The sequence below is a fragment of the Phalacrocorax aristotelis genome, chromosome 1, assembly GCF_949628215.1.
Source record: "Phalacrocorax aristotelis chromosome 1, bGulAri2.1, whole genome shotgun sequence".
Lineage (NCBI taxonomy): Eukaryota > Metazoa > Chordata > Aves > Suliformes > Phalacrocoracidae > Phalacrocorax > Phalacrocorax aristotelis.
The window spans coordinates 170,798,144-170,813,214 of record NC_134276.1 but is presented as its reverse complement, the minus strand read 5'-3'; the positions used below and the strand labels follow the sequence as shown (position 1 = coordinate 170,813,214).

Genomic DNA, 15,071 nt, shown 5'->3' with positions numbered 1-15,071 from the left:
AGAGAAGCTCATGTGGGTTTATAACAATCTGACTATACAAATACTTGTAAGTTAGAGTCAGCAATGAATTCATTTATCTTTGAAATAAAATCTTGCTCAAAGAGTAAATTTGGCAAAAGATTTAGAAAAAGTTTGTATTTTTGATATATATGAAGGATAAGGTGGTGGAGGGATTATAATTTTGATAAGCCTAATCACAAATTCTATAGATCTGAGCTTCAGCCGGTGGGATCTTTGATGACAGCAATATATAAAAAGGAGAATATTTGTAAAACCTTTAATATTATTATACACAATTTCTGTGAATATAGAGGAACATCTCATAAATTAATCATACTAATAGACTGGGAATCTGAGGAATACTTTCCAAAGAGTCCTGAAAGATAACTCCTGAAAATAAGTTGATTCATAATTTGTTACAGTTAGCCTGTTAATTATTAATGCTGCTAATACTACGTATTACAGAACAGTATGCAAAAAGTTAAACTCTTCAGAGCATCTTTGTGATCTCCATGTTTATTTGACCTTACTGGAGATTCACCTTTTATTCTGCATTTTTAGAGGTCAGCACTTCTGATTGTATACCAGAGCATCTTTATAGTAGGTCTATAAGATGTCAGGTTAGAATAAACACTAGACTTCTTTTGGATGATCAGAAGCAAACACTGAAGATGTGGCCTTTGGTTTTCTTCCTTATTGCACTTGTATATGACCAAAATAAAAACTCTCAGCTTTTAAGGTCAAATATGTTAAAAAGTTAGTGTGAAATACTGTATTCCATTAAAATTTTTGGTTGAATCTTTTCCAGTAGCCTGATCCTTGATATGCTAGTAAACTAAATGAAGGCCAAATTATCCTTTTATGCTGAGCAAAACTGAATTCCATATACATACTGTGTATGTAACTTGCATTGAAGAATTTAATACTAATACAAAAAATGAAGTTGTATGATAGAACATCTAACGTGTTCTATTTGTGACTAATATCTGCTTTCTCTCTATTGGTGTCAGTAACCATGGGTCAAAGGTTAGCTCTATATACACTTATAAGCCTTCAAATATTTTAGCCACATCCATGTTTTATTTTTTTATTTCATTTCCTTGTATTCCATAATTCTTTTAGGTTAAGTTTAGAAAAGGGTATGTATTCTTGTCTACTTATAGACAATATCTCTGATGTAGTATCTTACTGCCTGCTAGTATTGCTTTAAATAATCTGACAAACAGTAGTTATGTCATTTATCCTTTCCTTTTCAGGACAAGAAACACAGTCAAGAAGCTTGCTATGGAAGCACTACTCTTCATTTTTAATGTCAATAACATGGTACTGAAAAAAATATAGGAAATAATTGTGATTGTATAAGCAAGTCTTGTCTTCAGATCAGCTCCTACCTCCTAGCGGAATTTACCCCAGGATTTCAGGTCAGCTGACTAGATATTCCCTTATTTGAGTAGAATGAGAACCTATCTTGCCCTATGAAAATTGCCTCGTGCTATAGAAAAGACTATAGAAAAAGAATGATGAACTGCTGAATGTTGCTGAAGTTTGGAGTTTTTTTCACAGAAAGCTGGGATGGGGGATGGTTGGTAGATCTGATCTGTGTTGAACCTGTGAAGCAATGTGCTGGTGAGATGTGTCTAAGCAACGAAATCTTCTAGTCTAAGTGTATCAAACAGGTGTCATTTGAGAAGTGATCAAAGCCTGCAGTCCACCTGAATGAGGCTAAATTAGGCAGCTATTGCCAGTGACTCTGAGATTTCGTGCCAACAGTTGTCTAAATTTCTCTTTAAAAATGTCTTTTTCCTCAATCTTCTGTACAAAGAAAGAACATACATCTACGTGTGCAGCTGCCACGTTTGTAACCTATCCAGTCATGCCATGAGGTATCGAAGAGTTGGACATGTTCAGGCACAAGTCCTTTCGTGCATCCAAAGGCATGCTGCAGTCTGAGCGTGCATGTGCATTTTTCTATCTTTATGGACCTGTCTGATTTGTGAGAATGGGTCTACACTGTTAATCAAAGTATATTAAAATGGCAACGGGAGCCTTTCAAAATTATTTCCTTTGCCAACGGCGTTATTTCTTTACTGCAAGTTGGTCCAGGTTTAGGCCAATGCTTTTAATTTCTTCACTGACCTTATCAGCTCAGCACATTTTCTTTCTTGCTGGTAGTGATGTAGGTGTATATCACAGAGAACAGGAGCTATGCACGTCCTCTAAAGGCAGATTGTAAAATATTCTGTTTGGAACCCAAGGCACTGACATTCTTACTGGACAACTACCATCATAACACAAGTGGTAGATGACCCACTCGGGGAAATCAATGAATAAAAAGAAGTCCTTTCAATTGTAACAAATATTTCCATTGTACAAGACAGAGTTGTATACACACTGTGTAAGAATGACTCCCCTGCTTCAGGAAATTTATGTTTAAAAGGGGAGTTAATTATATCAAGGGACATGGGAAAATTATTTGTGATATTCCTAAGACTTGCATTTGGAGTGATTTGACAGTAATATGGGTAATAAATATTCTTAAGTAAAGCATTGTTGAAAAAGCTAATTTATACAGCTTTATTGTGTTTTGTTCAAATGAACTTTTGATGATTCAATTAAGTTTTGGGTATGTCAACACATGAGTCTCACTGGGATAGGGCAAATCTGGCAGGATTTTTGGTGGATGTGCAGCAAGTTCAGAATAGATGCATTGCTGGAAGCAGTGTGGCCACCAATCTTGTAATGACCTGGTAACTGACCTTGTGAATAACCTTGTAAATGACCTCTTAAATGTGATCTTTTTAGGAGATTTGCTAATCCTCTTAGCAGTGAAGCAGCCAAGAACATACAGTAAGGAGAGCCAGGGCCAGAATCTTTCAATTTACTGGAAATTACCTTCATAAAGTAGGCAAATTCTGTCAAAGCAGAATCCAGATTCTCAGTCAGGCAGGTTTTTCTATCTTTATGAGAAATACCATGTGAAAATATTATTTACCTTCACTGAAAGATAACATTTAGTCATAAATCTGAATTCTAGAGGTGCTTTAACTGAAGCACAGTTTAAAGGCACACATGCTAGGCTCTCAGTTCTATTCAATAAAACACGATTGCAGTATTTCACATATCTTGGTAATGTCAAGCCCATCCTCTGCTTGCAGATGAAGATACATGTCTTTGTAGCAGGTTAGGTAGTTTGTTTTACATTCTGCTTCTAAAGCCTGTTAGATATGAAGAAACTCGAAAGTGGAAAGTTAGAGTCTCCATATTATGCTGATTTGGGCTGTTGACAAGATTTACTTTGCAATCAATTTTAAGTATGCTATGAAAATATATATGCATTAAAATACAGTGATGCATTTTCCTGAAAATCTAAAAAAACCCCAAACCTCAGTTGTGTAACTGGTAAAAGTTAAGAAATATTTGGAAAAAATTTCTGTTTCAGCAACTAGGGTTAAATGGATCAACAAGTTCCTATTTGTGAATATAGGTAGCAGACTGATGCATCACTTCTTTTTTTGTTCTGTTCTGTACTTACACTGTTTTGATATTAGTAGTCACATGAAATCATGGCTTGGTTTCTTCTGAGGTAAGCCCGTGATATCCTGCAATACTTTCAAAGTAATGAGTCAGAGAGAAAGATAGTGGCATTTACCAGTATTTAATTATCCCTCTCTTCATTCTCTGAAAATCAGTGTTATTATTTTGTTTATTTACAAGCACTTAAATGTAAGCCTTTATTATGCAAGCCTGATACCTCTTTTATGTGAAAATTAGTGTTTTATGTGAAAATACAGCAAGGTACTAAAGTACTTCAATTGATCACCACTTTAAAAAAAATCAAAGAAAGACCGAAAACGGTTTAGGTTTTTACATTTAAAAATATATTTATTATTTGGTCCAAAGTTTTAATTACTATTACAGCCTAACAGAATTACAAGAATGCCCCAGAAAAATAGCTGAATGAAATAAAAAATAGCTAAAATATTAACATTAAGGATGATTTCTTAATTCCCGTTGCAAAAAAACCAAAACAATATTTTCCACAGTAGAGGATTTTGTACTAAAAAAAAGAAATAAAGATTACAGTAAAACTAATTCCCATTACAGCCTTGAAAACTGAAAAATATTGGGGTGTTATCTGTGCATAACTAAGTCCCAGAAAGACCTTCCATCTTTGATGAGACCATGGAAAAAAAAGAATAATGAATGACTGTTTTTGCTTTCTGATTTCTAATGTACTGTACTGCACAATCTGAGCTTATGCACTTTCAGCACTGAGATCAGCTTTCATTAGCAAGCTATAAGCAGTAGCAAAACAACTGAAAGGCAGAAAGCAGCCATGATGCAGTACCAAAAATCAACCTTTAGTTTAATAGCGCATCTGGAATATATTAACTTTACTGAGTCTTACTTATTAATGATATGGAGTTCAACGAATCACTATTAAGGGTGTACAACTTAAATTTTTATATTAATATTGTTTTAAACGAGACTGAAGTTAGTGTTTAATGCTACAAGCTTTTAAATTGCTACACTTAGGCAAAACCTGCTTTAGGTTATGGAGAATTAAACTTTGTTCTCTGTTTGCAGATCAGATTAATTGTTGTTCTGGCGTGTGAAACAGTACTCTCTGTTGGCAGAGCTCTGTGAATTGAACATTCATAAAATGTCATAGAAATAATAACTTCTTTGTAAGACTTTGGGGTTTTTTTTGTGTTTGTTCAAATTTATTTGGATTTTTTTAGACTTCTTCCTTTTTTTAGAAGTAAAGTAACTATTTCTAAGAGGTGTGTATAGCTTTACTTGCCTTTGTGTTTCATCCCTTAAAGCTGTGTGAGTGAGGAGTGAATGGTCCCTGCCCTGTTCTTAGTATTCCCAATTCTCAAACTATATTCCAGAAGTATTTTTATCAGGCCAGCTGGCACTGCTTTTTTTTTTTTTTTGGCATGGCCTTCCTTTTTTTTTTTTTTGTCTTTTTTTCTTTAGGCTATATATATTTGTACTAATTTTGGGGACAAAATTACCTGGTGCTTACCATCAAACTGCCTGATGACTGATGACAGACACTGAAAGCAGAGTGTATCATACATAGTGCATATAGACGATATTTGTAAGAGAGAACCTGGCTTATACTGCATGTTTACAGGAAACACACATTACGTGACAGGGTTTATTTTGATTCAGTTCCCAACAGATGTGAAATTCCAAGTATTGTAGTTAAGGCTGTCTTCTTGTTTGATAGATATTTATCTTCTGAGTCACTATGGAGAGGTATATCTACCCTCCGAGTAGAAATTCAGAAATGATAGAACATTAGTTTAATTTTTCAAGAGGTTTTGCTATATGAAAAATAACCTTTTATTTGCCTGTTTTCATCCTATTTCAACTTTTGGACAGAGCAACCTTTTCTTTTAACTAACTCTATTTTCATTACATTTTTTGTAATTGGATCCAAATCTTACTTGAGCAAAACCACCACTTTATTTTCAGATGTTGCTTTTCCTAGAGATTCTGCATGTGCTAGTCTTGAATTAGTTCTGCCTCTGTCTTAAATGTTCTGGTCTGATTTTTCTTCCAGAAGTACTTTTCAAAATTATTTAACTTATTTATTATAATGTATTTGGTAGTTGGGTACTGAAGAAATTAAGTATATCAAACACCAAAAGTCATCCAGCTGGATTTCTACTCTTGTTCTTTGTATTCTGTACAGTTTTAAAACTTTTGCATCAAGTCTAAAGCCTATTGATTATTGTTGACTCGAGCTAATATTTTCCACTTAAAATAGACAGTGAATTTGGTAGACGTTTGAGATAAGGTGAACTTCCTGCACAACCCATTAAATCAAACAATGTACTGAATGTTGATGTTAAATGGAATCAGAACATAGTATTTGCATTTATAATAAAGCATTTCCTAATGTTCTGCTAACAGAATCTGCACTGACTGAAATATTGATCAGAAGATTTAACTGAAAAGCAACCTTGAAATTAATACTGGTAGCAGTAACTATGCATTTCATCTGCTTAGTTTTTGTGGAATGTACATGTGTCACGTCTGTCATACTGATCTAAAAAGTGCAGATAGAGTTTAGGCAACTTTCTCAATGCCATCCACTGTATAGCTAGTCTTGCTAGCAAACTAAATTGCCTGGTTTTTCCTGGCATTGTTCTGTCATGCTTTTAACTATGACAAGTATTCTATACGAGGTAATTATTTTTCTTAGGGAAATTAAATACATTCTTTGTGAAATATTAATTAATGAAGAGAGATCAGAAGGCATAATTTTCCCATATCAGATGATAGCGTCCAAAACAAAAAGTTGAAATGGTTGATGGGTTCAGTGTTCCACATTAATCTGGTGTGAATCATACAAACGCAGCTCCCCAGTCAAGTACCAAACAATGTTAAATATTGCTTAAACACTAGTTTGAGACACTAACTTTGAGGTCACGTTCCAAGGATTGTGTCTGTCTACAAGGTGTAAAGAGGAGCAAATCTTTAATTTCCCCCAGTCTCAGCTGGGTGCAGAGCCAGGCTCTTTTGATGACTTGCTCTGCTCTAGTGCCACGGCCAACGTGGACATCCTCATTCCAGCTGTTCTCTAACCTGTCATGGCCTTTTTTCCTTTCACAAACTTAAATTTCAGCCCTGCAGGAATTAAAACATCAGGAGCTGCAAACAGAGAGAACAGAAGGCGTAGGAAAAAAATGTCTACCTTTCTTGCCAGCATTGTTCTACGTCTCCTGCAAGAAAATATTAGTTGAATCATAGTGAGTTGGTTGGTTAGTACATTCATTTACCACAAATCAGACCAATATTTGCTTCCAAGGAATGCTTCAGTATTTCATATTAAGCAATTGTTGGAGCTGGGATTAGAAATAACATTTGACTCATATCTCTTAATGAGGAATCCATTAATACAGTGCATTAATACCAAGTTGTGTTAACACTGAAAGGGTAAATTAGTTTCAAAGAATGTACAAGGAAAAAGATATTACAAGTACTACCTGATTTCTCCAAACTTTATATTCTAAGGAACTCAGAACTTTAACTGATTCTTAAAAGGGTCACTGGGGAGTGTGTATTTTAGCGAACAATTAATTAGGCCTGCAATAAACACAAAAACAGGAATCTGTAAATAGTTCTAACAAGAGCTGCTTCTTGTAGGCTCAATTTAAGAAGGTATGTAGGAACCCTCATTAACTAAGCATGTAAACAGTTATATTAACCTCAGGATGTTTACAAATATGCTCAATACAGGGAACATACTGAGCTTGGGACATCCAAGAAATACGATACAAAATTGCAGGCAAGCTGATAATTATAATTTCAAGTTCTTGTTTCTAAGATTCCAATTTGCTTTCTATGTTTTTACTGACATTTTAAAGTGAAACTCTCCGAAATTCCAAAAAATTTACTGGAACTGTAGGAGGAAGTTTCAGATGACTTTTGCTTCAGTATGATAACTTGAATTAAATTAATTTTTGTTTGTCAAAAGGTTTTTGACTGTCTCAAATAATGTCTAGTACTCTGCAAACATAAACTGTAGTTTGCCCACCAAAAGAACGTCAATTCCAACTGCATCACTACTTCAGTGCTATCTTTTATTTTCTCTGAACCCAGTTGGTCATCCCTATGAATTTAATGTTTAAAATCACCAAAAACCCAGATGTCCAGATATATTTTCACATATTTGATTATGCCTTTTTGCATATCTTAGGTATATCTATTTTAGGATAAGTATGGTATTTAAAAAAAAAGAACAAATATCTGGATGTAACTCTCTATTCAGCGTGACTTCTCAAATGAACACGAGTTTTCAGGACCATGTTTGAAATCATTAAGGATATATGGGTTACACAGAGTTACAGAAAAAGATAAGACTTCTGAGACAGTAACTAGTGTGGTCCTTTTTCCAAAGGCAGAACCAATAATATATAAACTGTTGACAGCAGTTTTTGCTATCTGTGCACAGTATTTGGCTTATACAACCTTCCTTGGTTATCCACTGTGGTGTTTAATTGCCTTTGCAGACAGGTCAATCATGATGCAGAGAAGGTAGAGTTACTGAATGCCTTCTTTGCTTCAGTCTTCACTGCTAAGGCCGGCCCTCAGGCATCTCAGCACCCAGAGGTGAGACAGAAAATTTGGAGAAAGGAGGACTTCCCCTTAGTTGAGAAGGATTGGCTCAGAGATCACTGATCCTTGCAAATCCATGGGCCCCAATGGGATGCACCCATGAGTGCTGATGGAGCTGGAGGATATTCTTGCCAAGCCACTCTCCATCATCTTTGAAAGGTCATGGAGGACAGGAGAGGTGCCCGAGGACTGAAGAAAAGCAAATGTCACTCCAATCTTCAAAAAGGGCAAGAAGGAGGACCCAGGAAACCATAGGCCAGTCAGCCTCACCTCCATCCCTGGAAAGGTGATAGAACAGTTCATCCTGGAGGTCATCTCCAGGCATGTAGAGGTAAAAATAGGTTGTCAGAAATAGTCAACATGGATTTACGAAGGGAAGATCATGCTTGACCAACCTGATAGCCTTCTATGATGGCGTGACTGTCTGGGTAGATGAAGGGAGAGCAGTGGATGTTGATTATCTTACCTTCAGTAAGGTGTTTGACACTGTCTCCCATAATATCCTCACAGGCAAGCTAAGGAAGTGTGGGTTAGATGAGAGGATAGTGAGGTGGATTGAGAACTGGCTGAACAACAGAGCTCAGAGGGGTACGCTCAACGGGGCAGAGTCTTGCTGGAGGCCCATAACTAGTGGTGTTCCCCAGGGGTCTGTGCTGGGTCCAGTCCTGTTCCATATATTCATCAGTGACCTGGATGAAGGGACAGAGTGTACCCTCAGCAAGCTTGCTGATCATACAAGACTGGGGGGAGTGGCTGATACACCAGAGAGCTGTGTGGCCATTCATCGAGACCTGGACAGGCTGGAGAGCTGGGTAAAGGGGAACCTCATGAAATTCCTCAAGAGCAAGTGTAGGGTCCTGTACCTGGGGAGGAACAACCCCATGCACCAGTACATGTTGGGGGTTGACCTGCTGGAAAACTGCTCTGTTGAGAAGGACTTTGGAGTGCTGGTGGACAGCAGGCTGACCCTGAGCCAGCACTGTGCCCTTGTGGCCAAGAAGGCCAACGGTATCCTGGGGTGCATCAAAAGGAGAGTGGCCAGCAGGTCAAGGGAGGTTATCCTCCTCCTCTACTCCACCCTAGTGAGGCTACATCTGGAGTACTGTGTCCAGTTCTGGGCCCCCCAGTTTAAGAATGACAGGGAACTACTGGAGAGAATCCAGCAGAGAGCTACGAAGATGATCAGGGGACTGGAGCACCTCCCTTATGAGAAAAGGCTGGGAGACCTGGCTTTGTTCATCCTGGAGAAGGCTGAGGGGGGATCTTATCAATACTTACAAGTATTTAAAGGGTAGGTGTCAAGAGGATGGTACTGGACTCTTTTCAGTGGTGCCCAAAAATAGGACAAGGTACAATGTTCACAGGATGGAACACAGGAAGTTCCACCTGAATATGGGGAAAAAATTCTTTCCTGTGGGGGTGACAGAGCAGTGGAACAGGCTGCCCAGAGATGTTGTGGAGTCTCCTTCTCTGGAGACATTCAAAACCTGTCTGGACATGTTCCTGTGCCCCCTGCTCTACGTGTCCCTGCTCAAGCAGGAGGGTTGGACAAGATGATCTCCAGAGGTGCCTTCCAACCCCTACCAATCTGTGATTCTGTTATTCTGTGATAAGAAAATCTGCCTGTCACTCTTGCAGCAGTTGAGCTTATTGCTCCACTTTAGGGTAGTTTGGAGTGGACACAGAGAGCAGTTGAGTTTCCCCCAGTTCCTTGGTCTCTGAAGGAAAGGAAGAAGATGCCTCCAGGTGTGAAGTGGATGGCTATTATGGGTGCACCTGCAGGAGGCTGGAGGTGAGGACCTGAGCCCCAGGCTCCCTGGCTGTGCCCAGGCAGCTGAGCACTGAGCCCAGTGTGGTTTAAAATGACAGCCAGTGCTGTCTGTGCAGGTGCATCTTGGCTCCTCTGGGGATATAGCCACAACTACAGCACAAGTCACCTATGCCAGCGGCTGCCACCATGGCTGCATAATGATACCTCATATTAATAATTTCCTTTACCAAGAAAATGTGGGGACTTCAGTACTCCCAGTATGTTGAGTCTAAATTCTTAGAGGACACTGTATTGTGCTTGCTTGTAACAGCCTTACAGAGAGGAGTAGATTGACAACAGAGCTGAGACTCTTTTGTGTTACATTTTAATTATGCTGTAATTTGTGATTTCTTTTTTAGTGAATGAAAGAAAAATTTTGCTTCTCCAAGTTATGAATTAAAAATGGGTTTCAAATTTCTGGTCTTAAAAATTCTACTTTACTAAATACATCTACAAAATTCTTATTTTGGGGTGCTGGGATTCTATGTATTTCACCTTCTTTCTACCTGGTGCTCCAACTTGTAAATGTTGACGACTGGATGTGTTGGGAAAAGAAGTAATCAAATGAAATAGGGATTTCACAAGAATTGTATCTGAAGGTCTTGTTCAAACAATCCTAAACTAGAAATTAATAATACTTTTTAAAAGCTGTGACATACGTTTTTCTGAAAAGTATATTTAATCTAATTTAAAATGTTAGAACTCTGTGTTGCCTGGACTCCATTCTCTTGCACACATAAATATATACGATGTTTATGAGTAGAGCTACACTAAGACATAATCACTTTAGTTAGCAAAATGACACAAAAGGAATCATAGATACCAGCACAGATGAGGGGAAGAGAAAGACTTTAAATCATCTTTTCACATTCAAGTGCTGGCTTACTGTATATTATGAGAACAAAATAAAAGAAGATGGGATGAAAATACGGAGGAAGTAGTGTGAGGGAAATTCTTTTCAGTATTTTGACTAATTATTACCAAAACCAAATAATTTAAAAATAATTCAAAAAACCAAACCCACTTTGGTTATTATTGGTTAATTTTGTAAGAAAGGGCTTTAATTATTATCCTTGACATTGCTGAATTCTCTTTTGCACTTATTGGTCTTTATTAAGTTTTGTGGCAAAACATGACATTTCCTTTATAATAATAAATGTTTCAGAGTGAAGAAACATTATGGTTCTTTTTTGTTTGCTTGTTTGTTTACAGGAGAAGAAAATTTAATTAAGATTTTCTTAAAAATAAGCACTTAAAGGTTATTGAACGCCAAAGGCAATATGATTATAGGAAACAAAGAATTTTTAAGCTGAATGATTTCTCTTTGTTTTTTCATTTAGGTGTTACTGTGGGAGATTATACAGAAGAATAGATGGATGAAGTCACCTAGCCAATGCTGAGTCAAAGGTAGATTGCAAAGCCCTGTTTCCGTGCCAATGAATGTTTTATCTTTTCTCTTTAAAAATATTCCATTTTTAATGACCATTACCTAAGCATTTCAATTTGAGCCTCTTCTTACAAAACCTTAATTAAATTTAATTAATATTTAATTAAATAGTGAACAATTTACTATTTTTTATTAACCTGTAGTTAGTTGTTATACTGGTTTATAATTTGGTTATTGGGGATTTGGTTATTGTTCTGGCTGTAAATGAAACTAAAGCTCTGTTTCACTCAGAAAAAAAAATTTATTATTGTAGGGGAATAGACAGGGATCGGCGACCGGAAGATCATGGGCTGTGACGGAAAGATAGACTCCTCCCCATAGGAGTGGCAGGAACAGGAAGCGCAAGAGCTATATAAGCGTGTGACGCAGTTAAATAAACGGACATTTTGCATCCATCATATTGATGTCTGTGCATCGCTGTCCCCAGGGTGGGTAGAGCCCTGTGTCCCGGAGATATGCGGCCCAAGATAAGTTCTCCCATAGAAGCGTACAGCAACATATTATGATACTGGTAGTAAGTAGTAGTGCTATTATTTCAAACATACGGATATTTTTCATTCAGAAAGCTGTCTAGAAGCTGTGTTAGAATAGTCCCATGACTGTCAGTTGAGATGACAGATATTTTTAGAGAATGGAGAATAAAGTCATTGCAGAAATTGAAGAATGTCTAATGGTTTCTCCTTTAAAAAACAAATTTCTTCATATGGGACAACATGTGGAACATAGTCAGAGTATATGAGAACTGAAATTAAAGTATAGCTTTCATGTGGAAATTAATCCAAATCATTTAGATGTTATGACTTATATTTTGAAAATACATACAGACGTGCCACAGCTACATTGCTTATGCACAAAGCAGGTTACATAGACAAGTGTATGTATGTGAATATATTTGTTAAGTGTAATAGCATGGCAACAGGCAAATGAAAAATGCCTAAATGAAATACAGGTTTCATTATTTGCAGAACTTAATTAAAATCATGGCAAGATTTTTTTCTTTGATGTTCTATACCTCGTTGTTTTCAAAAATGGATACTTTTGACAAACTTCCTAGAATTGTGTGTAGCATCTTTAAAAACGCAGCTAGTTTAGTCAGTACTTTGTTCTAAAAGTTAACATTGCCTTTGTTGTTTAAACACAAAGCATGTCCCTATTGTCACTTCCAATTTCAATTTTAGCTGGTCTGAGAATTAAATGTTTTGAATTTAGGACTTTCATGTTTGACTCCTTTGAAGATTATCATCTTTACCTTATATTTTATCCACCTATATGCACCTCTGTTCATTATCATTATTAGGGTGCAAAGGAATGCTCTTAAAATTTAGGAAATATCAGAAATAAACTTGCCTCTGCAATATTATGCCAGCCCCCTTGTGTACTTCTCAGTTTTTAGACATCTCTTTAACCCTTAATCCAAAGATGTGCTAACAATTAACTTTATAGATATTTCTTTACACTTTCCATAATCATTCACTCAGGCAGAAAAAGATGGAGCTGAAACAGAAGGTGTAATAGAAGCTGTAATTGACTGAGTTAGAATTTATCTGGGATGTTCAAGTTAACTCACACACTTATTTCATACTTTAACCATGTAATTTAACTATTCCTCTAGAACATGGTTCCCTTTCTAAAGACCTTGAGGGTAAACAAGGGCTAATTCAAGAAAGAAAGCCTATATAATTCTCTTGGGCATATATAATTCTTTTGAGTAAAAGATTTTCTCCTAGTGAAGTGTAATCCAGTTATATATAAATACATATGTGTGCATATTTGTGTGCATATGTGTTGGTGTACTGCAAAAATAGATACAGAAACATTTTTAAGAACAAAATGGGAAGTAGTTTGTATGAATCATGGCACACTAAGACCTAACTTAAACATTGTCAGTGGTTTTATTGGAAGTTGTAAGAGATGGCCAACAGATCATGGCTGGCCAACTGAAAGCAAAAACACAGCTTTATTTTTGACTGTCCTGGTTTTGGGTGGGATAGTGTTAATTTTCTTCCTAGTAGCTGATATAGTGCTGTGTTTTGGATTTAGTATAAGAATAATGTTGATAACACACCAATGTTTTAGTTGTTGCTAAGTGCTTATGCTAAATCAAGGACTTTTCAGCTTCTCATGCTTTACCGCCTGAGAAGCCTGGAGATGCACAAGAAGCTGGGAGGGGACACAGCCAGGACAGCTGGCCCCAGCTAGCCAAAAGGATATTCCATACCATCCGACATCATGCTCAGTATGTAAAGCTGGTGGAAGAAGTGGGGAATGTTCAGAGTGATGGTGTTTGCCTTCCCAAGTAACTGTTACGTGTGATGGAGCCCTGCTTTCCTGGAGATGGGTGAACACCTGCCTGATGATGGTAAGTAGTGAATTAATTCCTTGTTTCGCAAAGCAAAACACATGGCTTTTGCTTTACTTATTAAACTGACTTTATCCCGACCCATGAGTGTTCTCACTTTTACACTTCCAAATCTCTCCCCCGCCCCACAGGGGGGAGTGAGTGGGTGGCTGTGCCGTGCTTAGCTGCTGGCTGGGGTTAAACCACAACGTTGATGTCATATCTTGAAACACTTAATGAGTTCACAAAGTTTCAGTTAACTCAGGCAGAGGAGACTAATGTGACTAATGTGTTTGAATATGATAGATTTGGCAAACACAAGGAGTAATGACCAAGGCTTACAGAAGAAAAAGTTATGACTTGGATCTGACCAAGTACAGATAATTACAAAGCAGAACCCTCTATTTGTGATTTAGGAGGGCATACACTAGCTGAAATCTGCAGTGACTGTTTAGGCATCTAGGTGCTGGATTGTGCCCAAATCTATTGGGTTTACACAGCAATATTTTAGTAGCTGGGGGTGCTGCAAGTGTGGCTTCTGTGAGAAGACACCAGGAGCTGCCCCCATGTCAGATGGAGCCAATGCCCGCTGGCTACAAGATGGCCCCACCCTGTCCAAGGCTGAGCCCACCAGTAATGGTGGTAGTGCCTCTGCAATAACGTATTTAAGAAAAGGTAAAAAATGCTACAAAACAGCAGCTGGGAGAGAAGAGTGAAATATGTGAGAGAAACAACTCTGCGGACACCCAGGTCAGTGAAGAAGGAGGTGGAGGAGATGCTCCAGGTGCTGGAGCAGAGATTCCCCTGCAGCCCATGGTGAAGACCATGGTGAGGCAGGCTGTCCCCCTGCAGCCCATGGAGGTCCACAGTGGAACAGATATCAACCCACCACACCTTTACATACACAGTCTCTCTCAGAGAGGCTTTCTTTCTCCTCGTTTTGTTATTCTTGACAGCCGACACTGTAGACAAGTTTAGAGAGGGGTGGATTACTGGAAGATTTGGAATTAATGCCTAAAATGAAAAAAAAAATATTAGGAGTTTTCAAACCATGGAAAGCATAATGACTGAATGAATACAGGAGAAACAGCAGCTTGACCTATTGATATATCAAAAAATTAAAACAAAAGAAGCTGGAGGATGCACATTCCTCCTAAAGGAGCATGTGAAATATGTACATTGGTGAATAACAAATTTAAAGTGATACATTGTAATGCAAAGGAAAAGAGCTGCTGTTACAGGACTGGCCATGCACCAAGGTTTGTGCTATTGTCAGGAGGATATCCTCACTGAGGGGTCAGCAGTCCAGAACAATTAAGTAGTTTAAAAGTGTCTCCCAG

At 37.6% G+C, this 15,071-nt stretch overlaps 1 long non-coding RNA gene across 1 annotated transcript; it reads left to right on the top strand.

The window, feature by feature from the left end:
• On the top strand, positions 1–12,378 carry LOC142051536 (uncharacterized). The gene is made up of 3 exons (XR_012658537.1): positions 1–1,421; positions 11,287–11,353; positions 11,647–12,378. It is a non-coding gene; the product is annotated as an uncharacterized LOC142051536 (long non-coding RNA).
• Positions 12,379–15,071: the final 2,693 nt, after the last annotated feature.